Raw genomic sequence first — 15,285 nt, forward strand, 5'->3', positions numbered from 1 at the left:
TACTTATGGATATTCGTCATCCAGCTGAAGGTAAACCCCATCACCAAAAAGCTTAATTCTTTAAGCCAAACATCTCAAACAAATATATCATATTTAAAAATAGTACAGATGAACAGCCATAATCCTAGTTTAGAATCCCAGTTTGAACGAAAAGTGAAGGTGAGAATGGTTGAAAGCTACTCATATTAACAGACAAGAATTAATGTATTAGTGCATTACATGTCAAAAAGTACTGAAATATAACCAACAAAATCCCCTACTTGTATAGTATTTATTAAGAAGCTTCATGCAGAGAAACCCAGGCTTTCTAACCTTCTCCATCATTCACCAAAGCTGGAATACCACTGTGCATACCAAAACAAAATCTTCAAACAAATCAACATGCATGCAAACTAATCTCTCTGAAATTAACTTTATGAATTTAAGATGACTAGTGAGAGCATATCCCACCAGATCTTCATGGTTCCTGAAGAACAAGGCTGATTTGATATGCAACACGAAATATCCTTACATTACTAATGTATTATAGTTTTCCCTATATTTTTGCACTGTTGATAAAATATCACAGCTGTATCATGTATGAGACAAATTAAAAAAAGCATATAAATTTTGTAAAATGTTAGTTATTTTGATGAACATCTTACTTATGGGGTAAGGGAGAAAGAATTCTACCTCCATGTTCCCTGCGTATTGTAGATGGCAACTAAATGGTGCAGGAGCAGAGAGGCCTGGAAACCCTCCCCTTCTTGTGTTTCAATTTCTAATAGGAGAAACAGAGGAAACAGTCAAGCAGGGGGGTGCTCATCCTCCTCGAGGACTCAGATTAGAGTGTCTGAATGTGTGAGGATGTAACCAAGATGAGAGGAGAGGCGAGATAGGCATTATATTTGAGAAAGTAAACCTGGATGTTCTGGCTCTGCATGAAATAAAGCTCAAGGATAAATAGAAAGGTTTGAAAACGTCTTGGAAGTAAATCAGGGGATGGCGAGAGGACAAGAGCTAAGGAAGGAGTAACACTGCCATTGAAGCAGCTGTGGGAATGTGTGATAGAGTGTAAGGCAGTAAATTCTAAATTGAGGTAGGTAAAACTTAAAGTGGATGGCAAGATGTGTGATTATTAGTGCTTTCACACCGGATCATGAGAAGAAAGACCATGAGAGACAAGTGTTCCGGGAGCAGCTGAGTGAATGTCAGCAGTTTTGGTGCACGAAACCAGGTATTAGAGATAGGCGACTAAAATGCAAAGGTGAGTAATGTGGCAGTTGAGGGTATAATTGGTGTGCATGGGGTATTCAGGTTTGTGAATGGAAATTATGAATAGCTTAAGGAACTGTGTGCTCAAAAAAGACTGTTGATTGGGAATACTTGGTTTAAAAAGAAAGATTGGGGAAGAGCAGTGTGGTTTCAGAAGTGGTAGAGGATGTGTGGATCAGGTGTTTGCTTTGAAGAATGTATGTGAGAAATACTTAGAAAAGCAAATGGATTTGTATGTAGCATTTATGGATCTGGAGAAGGCATATGATAGAGTTGATAGAGATGCTCTGTGGAAGGTATTAAGAATATATGGTGTGGGAGGCAAGTTGTTAGAAGCAGTGAAAAGTTTTTATCGAGGATGTAAGGCATGTGTACGTGTAGGAAGAGAGGAAAGTGATTGGTTCTCAGTGAATGTAGGTTTGCGGCAGGGGTGTGTGATGTCTCCATGGTTGTTTAATTTGTTTATGGATGGGGTTGTTAGGGAGGTGAATGCAAGAGTTTTGGAAAGAGGGGCAAGTATGAAGTCTGTTGGGGATGAGAGAGCTTGGGAAGTGAGTCAGTTGTTGTTCGCTGATGATACAGCGCTGGTGGCTGATTCATGTGAGAAACTACAAAAGCTGGTGACTGAGTCTGGTAAAGTGTGTGAAAGAAGAAAGTTAAGAGTAAATGTGAATAAGAGCAAGGTTATTAGGTACAGTAGGGTTGAGGGTCAAGTCAATTGGGAGGTGAGTTTGAATGGAGAAAAACTGGAGGAAGTGAAGTGTTTTAGATATCTGGGAGTGGATCTGGCAGCGGATGGAACCATGGAAGCGGAAGTGGATCATAGGGTGGGGGAGGGGGCGAAAATTCTGGGAGCCTTGAAGAATGTGTGGAAGTCGAGAACATTATCTCGGAAAGCAAAAATGGGTATGTTTGAAGGAATAGTGGTTCCAACAATGTTGTATGGTTGCGAGGCGTGGACTATGGATAGAGTTGTGCGTAGGAGGATGGATGTGCTGGAAATGAGATGTTTGAGGACAATGTGTGGTGTGAGGTGGTTTGATCGAGTAAGTAACGTAAGGGTAAGAGAGATGTGTGGAAATAAAAAGAGCGTGGTTGAGAGAGCAGAAGAGGGTGTTTTGAAATGGTTTGGTCACATGGAGAGAATGAGTGAGGAAAGATTGACCAAGAGGATATATGTGTCGGAGGTGGAGGGAACGAGGAGAAGGGGGAGACCAAATTGGAGGTGGAAAGATGGAGTGAAAAAGATTTTGTGTGATCGGGGCCTGAACATGCAGGAGGGTGAAAGGAGGGCAAGGAATAGAGTGAATTGGAGCGATGTGGTATACCGGGGTTGACGTGCTGTCAGTGGATTGAATCAAGGCATGTGAAGCGTCTGGGGTAAACCATGGAAAGCTGTGTAGGTATGTATATTTGCGTGTGTGGACATATGTATATACATGTGTATGGGGGTGGGTTGGGCCATTTCTTTCGTCTGTTTCCTTGCGCTACCTCACAAACGCGGGAGACAGCGACAAAGCAAAAAAAAAAAAAAAAAAAAAAAGATATACAGAAGTATACATACGAGTAGGAGAGATGGTCAAAGGGCATTATTAGATTACCTTTTGGATGAAAATGAGCTGAGAGGGGCAGCTGGTGGGATGTCTGATCACTAACTTGCAGAGGCAAAGGTGAGTATTTGTAGAGGTTTTCAAAAAAGAAGAGAGAGCATAGGGGATAAGAGAGTGGTGAGAGTAAACAAGCTTGGAAAGGAGACTTTTGTGAAGAAGTATAAGAAAAGATAAAGTGTAGAACGGCAAAAGGTGAGAGCAAATGAAGTGAAAGGAGTGGGTGAAGAATGGGATGTATTCAGGGAAGCGGTGATGACTTTTGCAAAAGATGCATGTGGCATGAGAAAGGTGGGAGGTGTAGAGATCAGAAAGGGTTGTTAGAGAAAGAGAAAAGAGAGGCATTTGGACAGTACTAACTAGGAAGGAGTGCAAATGACTGGGAGATTGGGAGAGGCATAATTTTGTTAAGGATACCTGGAAAATTGTATGGGAGGGTATCAATTGCGAGGGTGAAGGAGTGTACAGAGCATCAGATTGGGAAGGAGCAGTGTGGTGTCAGAAGTGGTTGAGGATGTGTGGATTAGGTGTTTACTTTGAAAAAAGTATGCGAGAAATACTTATAAAAATAGATGAATTTGTATGTGGAATTTATGGATATGGAGAAAGTATATGATAGGAATAATAGAGATGCTTTGTGGAAGGTCTTGAGAATGCATGGTGTGGGAGGTAAGCTGCTTAAAGCAGTACGAGTTTTAATCAAGAGTGTAAGGCATGTGTATAAGTAGGAAGAGAGGAGGGTGATTGGTTCCCGGTGAAGGTTGGTCTACAGGAGGGGTGTGTGATGTCCCTATAGTTGTTTATTTGTTTCTGAAGCTGGGGTGTGTGATGTTCCACAGTTGTTTAATTTGTTTATGTATCGGATGGTTAGGTTACTAAATGCAAGAGCTTTGGAGAGAGGGGTGAGTATGCAGTCTGTTGGGATGAGAGGGCCTGGAAAAGAGTCGGCTGTAGTTTGCTGATAATTCAGCAATGTTGGCTGATTCAAATGAGAAACTGCAGAAGTTGGTGACTGAGTTTGGAAGTGTGTGTGAAAGGAGAAAGTTAAGAGTAAATGTGAATAAGAGCAAGGTTATTAGGTTCAGCATGGTTGAGGGACAAGTTAGTTGGGGTGTAAGTTTTATTGGAGAAAAAATGGAGGAAGTGAAGTGACTCAGATATTTGGGAGTGGACTACGCAGCGAATGGAACCATGGAAGTGGAAGAGAATCACAGAGTGGGGGGAGGGGGAGAAGGTTCTGGGAACAATGAAGAATGTGGAAAGACAAAACATCTCAGAGGGCAAAAATGGGTATGTTTGAAGGAAAAGTAGTTCCAACAATATCATATGGTTGAGAAACAATAGGCTATTGATAGGGGTGTACAGAGGGAAGTGGATGTGTTGGAAATGAAATGTTTGAGGACAATATGTGGTAAGAGGTGGTATGATCGAGTAAGTAATGAAAGGGTAAGAGAGATGTGTGGTAATAGAAAGAGTGTGGCTGAGAGATCAGAAGAGGGTGCATTGAAATGGTTTGGAAATATAGAGAGAATGAGTGAGGAAGGTTGATAAAGAGGATGTGTGTGTCAGAGGTGGAGGGAACAAGGAGAAGCAGGAGACCAAATTGGAGGTGGAAGGATGGAAAGAAAAGGATTTTGAGCAATTGGGACCAGAACAAAGAAGAGGGTGAGAGGCATGCAAGGAATAGAGTGAACTGGAGCAATGTGGTATACCGGGGTCGATGTGCTGTCAATGGACTGAACTGGGGAATGTGAAGCATCAGCGGTAAACCATAGAAAGGTCTGTGGGGCTTGGATGTGTATAGGAAGCTGTAGTTTCAGTGCATTACAAATGACAGCTAGAGAGTGAGTGTGAACAAATGTGGCTTTTTTGTCTGTATGCCTGGCGCTACCTTGCTGAAATGGGGGTAGAGATGCTGTTTCTTGTGGGGAGGGGTAGCGCCGGGAATAGATGAAGGCAAGCAAGTATGAATACATATGTACATATAGGTTGATAGAGATGCTCTGTGGAAGGTATTAAGAATATATGGTGTGGGAGGCAAGGTGTAAGAAGCAGTGAAAAGTTTTTATCGAGGATGTAAGGCATGTGTACGTGTAGGAAGAGAGGAAAGTGATTGGTTCTCAGTGAATGTAGGTTTGCGGCAGGGGTGTGTGATGTCTCCATGGTTGTTTAATTTGTTTATGGATGGGGTTGTTAGGGAGATGAATGCAAGAGTTTTGGAAAGAGGGGCAAGTATGAAGTCTGTTGGGGATGAGAGAGCTTGGGAAGTGAGTCAGTTGTTGTTTGCTGATGATACAGCGCTGGTGGCTGATTCATGTGAGAAACTGCAGAAGCTGGTGACTGAGTTTGGTAAAGTGTGTGAAAGAAGAAAGTTAAGAGTAAATGTGAATAAGAGCAAGGTTATTAGGTACAGTAGGGTTGAGGGTCAAGTCAATTGGGAGGTGAGTTTGAATGGAGAAAAACTGGAGGAAGTGAAGTGTTTTAGATATCTGGGAGTGGATCTGGCAGCGGATGGAACCATGGAAGCGGAAGTGGATCATAGGGTGGGGGAGAGGGCGAAAATTCTGGGAGCCTTGAAGAATGTGTGGAAGTCGAGAACATTATCTCGGAAAGCAAAAATGGGTATGTTTGAAGGAATAGTGGTTCCAACAATGTTGTATGGTTGCGAGGCGTGGGCTATGGATAGAGTTGTGCGCAGGAGGATGGATGTGCTGGAAATGAGGTGTTTGAGGACAATGTGTGGTGTGAGGTGGTTTGATCGAGTAAGTAACGTAAGGGTAAGAGAGATGTGTGGAAATAAAAAGAGCGTGGTTGAGAGAGCAGAAGAGGGTGTTTTGAAATGGTTCGGGCACATGGAGAGAATGAGTGAGGAAAGATTGACCAAGAGAATATATGTGTCGGAGGTGGAGGGAACGAGGAGAAGAGGGAGACCAAATTGGAGGTGGAAAGATGGAGTGAAAAAGATTTTGTGTGATAGGGGCCTGAACATGCAGGAGGGTGAAAGGAGGGCAAGGAATAGAGTGAATTGGAGCGATGTGGTATACCGGGGTTGACGTGCTGTCAGTGGATTGAATCAAGGCATGTGAAGTGTCTGGGGTAAACCATGGAAAGCTGTGTAGGTATGTATATTTGCGTGTGTGGACGTATGTATATACATGTGTATGGGGGTGGGTTGGGCCATTTCTTTCGTCTGTTTCCTTGCGCTACCTCGCAAACGCGGGAGACAGCGACAAAGCAAAAAAAAAAAAAAAAAAAATATAGGTCTGTGTATGCATTATGTATATGTATGTATATGTTGATATGTTTATGTGTGTATATACACATTTATGTATATATATGTGTATACGAGCGGATGGGCCATTCTTCGTCTGTTTCCTGGCACTACCTCACTCAAGTGGGAAACAGCAATTAAGTATAACAAATAATGAAATAATATATATATTATCATAACCTCTTAATCATTATACTTAATTGCAGTCTCCCCTGACAGTGAGGTAGCACAAGGAAACAGACAAAAAATGGCCCAACCCTCCCCCATACACATGTATATACATAAACGCCCATACACGCATATATACATACATATACATTTCAGCGTATAAATGCACATACGTACACAGACATATCCATATATATGCATGTACATATTCATACTTGCTGCCTCCATCCATTCCCGTCACCACCCCATCATACATTCAGCAGCAGTTGGAACCATGGAAGCAGAAGTGAGTCACAGGGTGGGGGGTTGGGGGCAAAGGTTCTGGGAGCTTTGAAGAATGTGTGGAAGGTGAGAACGTTATCTCATAGAGCAAAAATGGGCATGTTTGAAGGAATAGTGGTTCCAACAATGTCATATGGTTGCGAGGCATGGGCTATAGATAGGGTTGTGCAGAGAAGTGTGGAGGTGTTGGATAAGAGATGTTTGAGGACAATATGTGGTGTGAGGTGGTTTGATCAAGTAAGTAATGAAAGGGTAAGAGAGATGTGTGGTAATAAAAAGTGTGTGGTTGAGAGGGCAGAAGAGATTGTACTGAAATGGTTTGGTCACATGGAGAGAATGAGTGAGGAAAGATTGACCAAGAGGATATATGTGTCAGAGGTGGAGGGAATAATAGAAGTGGGAGACCAAACTGGAGGTGGAAGGATGGAGTGAAAAAATTTTTTAGCAATCGGGGCCTGAACATACAGGAGGGTGAAAGGTGTGTAAGGAATAGAGTGAATTGGAACGATGTGGTATACCAGGTCGATGTGCTGTCAATGGATTGAACCAGGATATGTGAAGCATCTGGGGTAAACCATGGAAAATTTTGTGGGGCCTAGATGTGGAAAGGGAGCTGTGGTTTTCATGCATTACACATGACAGCTAGAGACCAAGTGTGAACGAATGTGGCCTTTGTTGTCTTTTCCTAGTGCTACCTTGAGTGCGCAGGGGAAGGGGGGTGCCATTTCATGTGTGGTGGGATGGCAACGGGAATGGATGAAGGCAGCAAGTATAAATATGTACATGTGTATATATGTATATGTATATGTCTGTGTATATGTATATATACATTGAAATGTATAGGTGTGTATTTGTGCGTGTATGGGTGTGTATGTATATACATGTGTACGTGGGTGGGTTGGGCTATTCTAGTCTGTTTCCTTGTGCTCCCTTGCTAACGCAGGAGACAACAACAAAGTATAATAAATAAATAAATATAAAACATATTACAAAATATATAAATATAATGTTTACCAAACAATGGAAGTAAGGGGAGTGGGGGAGGAATGGGATGTATTTAGGGAATCAGTGATGGATTGCGCAAGGGGTGCTTGTGGCATGAGAAGAGTGGGAGGTGGGTTGATTGGAAAGGGTGGTGAGTGGTGGGATGAAGAAGTGGGAGTGTTAGTGAAAGAGAAGAGAGAGGCATTTGGACGATTTTTGCAGGGAAAAAATGCAATTGAGTGGGAGATGTATAAAAGAAAGAGACGGGAGGTCGAGAGAAGGGTGCAAGAGGTGAAAAAAAGGGCAAATGAGAGTTGGGGTGAGGGAGTATCGTTAAATTTTAGGGAGAATAAAAAGATGTTCTGGAAGGAGGTAAATAAAGTGCGTAAGACAAGGGAGCAAATGGGAACTTCAGTGAAGGGCGCAAATGGGGAGGTGATAACAAGTAGTGGTGATGTGAGAAGGAGATGGAGTGAGTATTTTGAAGGTTTGTTGAATGTGTTTGATGATAGAGTGGCAGATATAGGGTGTTTTGGTCGAGGTGGTGTGCAAAGTGAGAGGGTTAGGGAAAATGATTTGGTAAACAGAGAAGAGGTAGTGAAAGCTTTGCGGAAGATGAAAGCCGGCAAGGCAGCAGGTTTGGATGGTATTGCAGTGGAATTTATTAAAAAAGGGGGTGACTGTATTGTTGACTGGTTGGTAAGGTTATTTAATGTATGTATGACTCATGGTGAGGTGCCTGAGGATTGGCGGAATGCGTGCATAGTGCCATTGTACAAAGGCAAAGGGGATAAGAGTGAGTGCTCAAATTACAGAGGTATAAGTTTGTTGAGTATTCCTGGTAAATTATATGGGAGGGTATTGATTGAGAGGGTGAAGGCATGTACAGAGCATCAGATTGGGGAAGAGCAGTGTGGTTTCAGAAGTGGTAGAGGATGTGTGGATCAGGTGTTTGCTTTGAAGAATGTATGTGAGAGGTGCTTAGAAAAGCAAATGGATTTGTGTGTAGCATTTATGGATCTGGAGAAGGCATATGATAGAGTTGATAGAGATGCTCTGTGGAAGGTATTAAGAATATATGGTGTGGGAGGAAAGTTGTTAGAAGCAGTGAAAAGTTTTTATCGAGGATGTAAGGCATGTGTACGTGTAGGAAGAGAGGAAAGTGATTGGTTCTCAGTGAATGTAGGTTTGCGGCAGGGGTGTGTGATGTCTCCATGGTTGTTTAATTTGTTTATGGATGGGGTTGTTAGGGAGGTAAATGCAAGAGTTTTGGAAAGAGGGGCAAGTATGCAGTCTGTTGTGGATGAGAGAGCTTGGGAAGTGAGTCTGTTGTTGTTCGCTGATGATACAGCGCTGGTGGCTGATTCATGTGAGAAACTGCAGAAGCTGGTGATTGAGTTTGGTAAAGTGTGTGAAAGAAGAAAGTTAAGAGCAAATGTGAATACGAGCAAGGTTGTTAGGTACAGTAGGGTTGAGGGACAAGTCAACTGGGAGGTAGGTTTGAATGGAGAAAAACTGGAGGAAGTGAAGTGTTTTAGATATCTGGGAGTGGATCTGGCAGTGGATGGAACCATGGAAGCGGAAGTGGATGATAGGGTGGGGGAGGGGGCGAAAATTCTGGGGGCCTTGAAGAATGTGTGGAAGTCGAGAACATTATCTCGGAAAGCAAAAATGGGTATGTTTGAAGGAATAGTGGTTCCAACAATGTTGTATGGTTGCGAGGCGTGGGCTATGGATAGAGTTGTGCGCAGGAGGATGGATGTGCTGGAAATGAGATGTTTGAGGACAATGTGTGGTGTGAGGTGGTTTGATCGAGTGAGTAACGTAAGGGTAAGAGAGATGTGTGGAAATAAAAAGAGCGTGGTTGAGAGAGCAGAAGAGGGTGTTTTGAAGTGGTTTGGGCACATGGAGAGAATGAGTGAGGAAAGATTGACCAAGAGGATATATGTGTCGGAGGTGGAGGGAACGAGGAGAAGAGGGAGACCAAATTGGAGGTGGAAAGATGGAGTGAAAAAGATTTTGTGTGATCGGGGCCTGAACATGCAGGAGGGTGAAAGGAGGGCGGGGAATAGAGTGAATTGGAGCAATATGGTATACCGGGGTTGACGTGCTGTCAGTGGATTGAATCAAGGCGTGTGAAGCGTCTGGGGTAAACCATGGAAGGCTGTGTAGGTATGTATATTTGTGTGTGTGGACGTATGTATATACATGTGTATGGGGGGTTTGGGCCATTTCTTTCGTCTGTTTCCTTGCGCTACCTTGCAAACGCGGGAGACAGCGACAAAGTATAATAGAATAAAAAAAAATACCAAACTAAGTCACCAACTTATGCAGTTTCTCACCTGAATCAGCCACCAGTGCTCTATCATCAGTGAACAACAACTGACTCACTTCCCAAGCCCTCTCATCCACAATAGACTGCATACTTGCCCCTCTTGCCATCACTCTTGCATTCACCTCCCTAGCAACCCCATCCATAAACAAATTAAACAGCCATAAAGACATCACACACCACTGCCGTAAACCAACATTCACCGGGAACCAATCACTTTCCTCTCTTCCTACTCATACATATGCCTTACATCCTTGATTAAAACTTTTCACAGCTTCTAGCAATTTACCTCCTACACCATATACTCTTAATACCTTCCACAAAGCATCTCTGTCAACTCTATCATATGCCTTCTCCAGATCCATAAATACTATATAAAAATTCATCTGTTTTTCTAAGTATTTCTCACATACATTCTTCAAAACAAACACCTGATCCACACATCCTCTACCATTTCTGAAACCACGCTGCTCTTCCCCAATCTAATGCTCTGTACATGCCTTTACTCTCTTAATCAATACCCTGCCATATAATTTCTCAGGAATACTCAACAAACTTATACCTCTGTAATTTGAACACTCACCTTTGCCATTGTACAATGGCACTATGCATGCATTCCACCAATCCTCAGGCACTTCGCCATGAACCATACATGCAAAAACACAGTCTCCCTCTTTTTTCATAAATTCCACTGCAATACTATCCAAACCCGCTGCCTTGCCAGCTTTCATCTTTGGCAAAGCTTTCACTACCTCTTCTCTGTATACCAAACCATTCTCCCTGACCACTCTCACTTTGCACACTACCTCAACCAAAACACCCTATATCTGCCACCCTATCATCAAACACATTTAACAAACCTTCAAAATACTCGCTCCATCCATATATATATTCTAATTTTTTCATATGAATTCGCCAAGTCCAGCATTGCCAAGGTGGAGTAAAGAACAGAGGACTAAGCCTTAGAGGTAGTATCCTCACTTGGCCCCCTTCCCAGTTCCTTCTTTTGGAAAATTAAAAATGGGAGGGGAGGATTTCATGCACTCCCGCTCCCTCCCCGTTTAACCGCCTTCTATGACACGCAGGGAATACGTGGGAAATATTCTTTCTCCCTTAATCCTAGGGATATACATATATATATAGAAGTGGTAGAGGATGTGTGGATCAGGTATTTATTTTGAAGAATGTATGTGAAATACTCTTAGTAAAGCAAATGCATTTGTATGTAGCATTTATGGATCTGGAGAAGGCATATGATAGAGTTGATAGAGATGCTCTGTGGAAGGTATTAAGAATATATGGTGTGGGAGGCAAGATGTTAAAAGCAGTGAAAAGTTTTTATCGAGGATGTAAGGCATGTGTACGTAGAGGAAGAGAGGAAAGTGATTGGTTCTCAGTGAATGAAGGTTTGCGGCAGGGGTGCGTGATGTCTCCATGTTTGTTTAATTTATTTATGGATGGGGTTGTTAGGGAGGTGAATGCAAGAGTTTTGAAAAGAGGGGCAAGTATGCAGTCTGTTGTGGATGAGAGAGCTTGGGAAGTGAGTCTGTTGTTGTTCGCTGATGATACAGCGCTGGTGGCTGATTCATGTGAGAAACTGCAGAAGCTGGTGATTGAGTTTGGTAAAGTGTGTGAAAGAAGAAAGTTAAGAGCAAATGTGAATAAGTGCAAGGTTGTTAGGTACAGTAGGGTTGAGGGACAAGTCAACTGGGAGGTAGGTTTGAATGGAGAAAAACTGGAGGAAGTGAAGTGTTTTAGATATCTGGGAGTGGATTTGGAGGCGGATGGAACCATGAAAGTAGAAGTGAATCCTAGGGTGAGGGAGGACGCGAAAGTTCTGGAAGTCAAGAACATTATCTTGGAAAGCAAAAATGGGTATGTTTGAAGGAATAGTGGTTCCAACAATGTTGTATGGTTGCGAGGCGTGGGCTATGGATAGTGTTGTGCGGAGGAGAGTGGATGTGCTGGAAATGAGATATTTGAGGACAATATGTGGTGTGAGGTTGTTTGATCGAATAAGTAATAATAGGGTAAGAGAGATGTGTGGTAATAAAAAGAGTGTGGTTGAGATAGCAAAAGAGGGTGTTTTGAAATGGTTTGGTCACATGGAGAGAATGAGTGAGGAAAGATTGACCAAGAGGATATATGTGTCAGAGGTGGAGGGAACTAGGAGAAGTGGGAGACCAAACTGGAGGTGGAAAGATGGAGTGAAAAAGATTTTGAGTGATTGAGGCCTGAACATGCAGGAGGGTGAAAGGCGTGCAAGGAATAGAGTGAATTGTAACGATGTGGTATACCGGGATCGACGTGCTGTCAATGGATTGAACCAGGGCATGTGAAGTGTCTAGGGTAAACCATGGAGAGTTCTGTGTGGCCTGGATGTGGAAAGGGAGCTGTGGTTTCTGTGCATTATTACATGACAGCTAGAGAATGAGTGTGAACGAATGTGGCCTTTGTTGTCTTTTCCTAGTGCTACCTCGCACACATGAGGGGGCAGGGGGTCCTGTCTCTAACATGCCACACATTTCACGTGTGGCAGGTTAGAGACAGGAATGAAAAAAGAAAAACAGTATGAATTATGTACATGTGTATATATGTATATGTCTGTGTGTTTATATATATGTATACGTTGAGATGTATATGTATGTATATTTGCGTGTGTGGATGTGTATGTATATACATGTGTATGTGGGTGGGTTGGGCCATTCTTTCATCTGTTTCCTTGCGCTATCTCGCTAACATGGGAGACAGCGACAAAGCAAAATGAATATAAATAAATAAATAAATAAATATATATATATATATATATATATATATATATATATATATATATATATATATATATATAACATAAGGTTAAGAGAGATGTTTGGAAATAAAAAGAGCGTGGTTGAGAGAGCAGAAGAGGGTGTTTTGAAATGGTTTGGGCACATGGAGAGAATGAGTGAGGAAAGATTGACCAAGAGGATATATGTGTCGGAGGTGGAGGGAACGAGGAGAAGAGGGAGACCAAATTGGAGGTGGAAAGATGGAGTGAAAAGGATTTTGTGTGATCGGGGCCTGAACATGCAGGAGGGTGAAAGGAGGGCAAACCATTTCAAAACACCCTCTTCTGCTCTCTCAACCACGCTCTTTTTATTTCCAAACATCTCTCTTAACCTTACGTTACTTACTCGATCAAACCACCTCACACCACACATTGTCCTCAAACATCTCATTTCCAGCACATCCATCCTCCTGCGCACAACTCTATCCATAGCCCACGCCTCGCAACCATACAACATTGTTGGAACCACTATTCCTTCAAACATACTCATTTTTGCTTTCCGAGATAATGTTCTCGACTTCCACACATTCTTCAAGGCTCCCAGGATTTTCGCCCCCTCCCCCACCCTATGATCCACTTCCGCTTCCATGGTTCCATCCACTGCCAGATCCACTCCCAGATATCTAAAACACTTTACTTCCTCCAGTTTTTCTCCATTCAAACTTACCTCCCAATTGACTTGACCCTCAACCCTAATGTACCTAATTACCTTGCTCTTATTCACATTTACTCTTAACTTTCTTCTTCCACACACTTTACCAAACTCAGTCACCAGCTTCTGCAGTTTCTCACATGAATCAGCCACCAGCGCTGTATCATCAGCGAACAACAACTGACTCACTTCCCAAGCTCTCTCATCCACAACAGACTTCATACTTGCCCCTCTTTCCAAAACTCTTGCATTCACCTCCCTAACAACCCCAACCATAAACAAATTAAACAACCATGGAGACATCACACACCCCTGCCGCAAACCTACATTCACTGAGAACCAATCACTTTCCTCTCTTCCTACACGTACACATGCCTTACATCCTCGATAAAAACTTTTCACTGCTTCTAACAACTTGCCTCCCACACCAAGTGAGCTTGGGAAGGAGACTTGTGTGAGGAAGTACCAGGAGAGACTGAGTACAGAATGGAAAAAGGTGAGAACAATGGAAGTAAGGGGAGTGGGGAAGGAATGGGATGTATTTAGGGAATCAGTGATGGATTGCGCAAAAGATGCTTGTGGCATGAGAAGAGTGGGAGGTGGGTTGATTAGAAAGGGTAGTGAGTGGTGGGATGAAGAAGTAAGATTATTAGTGAAAGAGAAGAGAGAGGCATTTGGACGATTTTTGCAGGGAAAAATGCAATTGAGTGGGAGATGTATAAAAGAAAGAGACAGGAGGTCAAGAGAAAGGTGCAAGAGGTGAAAAAGAGGGCAAATGAGAGTTGGGGTGAGAGAGTATCATTAAATTTTAGGGAGAATAAAAAGGTGTTCTGGAAGGAGGTAAATAAAGTGCGTAAGACAAGGGAGCAAATGGGAACTTCAGTGAAGGGCGCAAATGGGGAGGTGATAAGTAGTGGGGATGTGAGAAGGAGATGGAGTGAGTATTTTGAAGGTTTGTTGAATGTGTTTGATGATAGAGTGGCAGATATAGGGTGTTTTGGTCGAGGTGGTGTGCAAAGTGAGAGGGTTAGGGATAATGATTTGGTAAACTGAGAAGAGGTAGTAAAAGCTTTGCAGAAGATGAAAGCCAGCAAGGCAGCAGGTTTGGATGGTATTGCAGTGGAATTTATTAAAAAAGGGGGTGACTGTATTATTGACTGGTTGGTGAGGTTATCTAATGTATGTATGACTCATGGTGAGGTGCCTGAGGATTGGTGGAATGTGTGCATAGTGCCATTGTACAAAGGCAAAGGGGATAAGAGTGAGTGCTCAAATTACAGAGGTATAAGTTTGTTGAGTATTCCTGGCAAATTATATGGGAGGGTATTGATTGAGAGGGTGAAGGCATGTACAGAGCATCAGATTGGGGAAGAGCAGTGTGGTTTCAGAAGTGGTAGAGGATGTGTGGATCAGGTGTTTGCTTTGAAGAATGTATGTGAGAAATACTTAGAAAAGCAAATGGATTTGTATGTAGCATTTATGGATCTGGAGAAGGCATATATATATATATATATATATATATATATATATATATATATACATATATATATATATATATATATATATTTGTTTTGTCGCTGTCTCCCGCGTTTGCGAGGTAGCGCAAGGAAACAGACGAAAGAAATGGCCCAACCCACCCCCATACACATGTATATACATACGTCCACACACGCAAATATACATACCTACACAGCTTTCCATGGTTTACCCCAGACACTTCACATGCCTTGATTCAATCCACTGGCAGCACGTTAACCCCGGTATACCACATCGCTCCAATTCACTCTATTCCTTGCCCTCCTTTCACCCTCCTGCATGTTCAGGCCCTGATCAAACAAAATCTTTTTCACTCCATCTTTCCACCTCCAATTTGGTCTCCCTCTTCTCCTCGTTCCCTCCACCTCCGAC

The 15,285-nt window shown here is 42.6% G+C and overlaps 1 protein-coding gene across 4 annotated transcripts in view; it reads right to left on the minus strand.

Moving 5' to 3' along the window:
* LOC139747379 (furin-like protease 1) overlaps nucleotides 1-15,285 on the minus strand; it is a 315,203-nt gene that overhangs the window by 212,044 nt on the left and 87,874 nt on the right. The gene's annotated exons all lie outside the window — the stretch shown is intronic.

The sequence above is a fragment of the Panulirus ornatus genome, chromosome 68 (genome assembly GCF_036320965.1).
Source record: "Panulirus ornatus isolate Po-2019 chromosome 68, ASM3632096v1, whole genome shotgun sequence".
In the NCBI taxonomy this organism is placed as follows: Eukaryota; Metazoa; Arthropoda; class Malacostraca; order Decapoda; family Palinuridae; genus Panulirus; species Panulirus ornatus.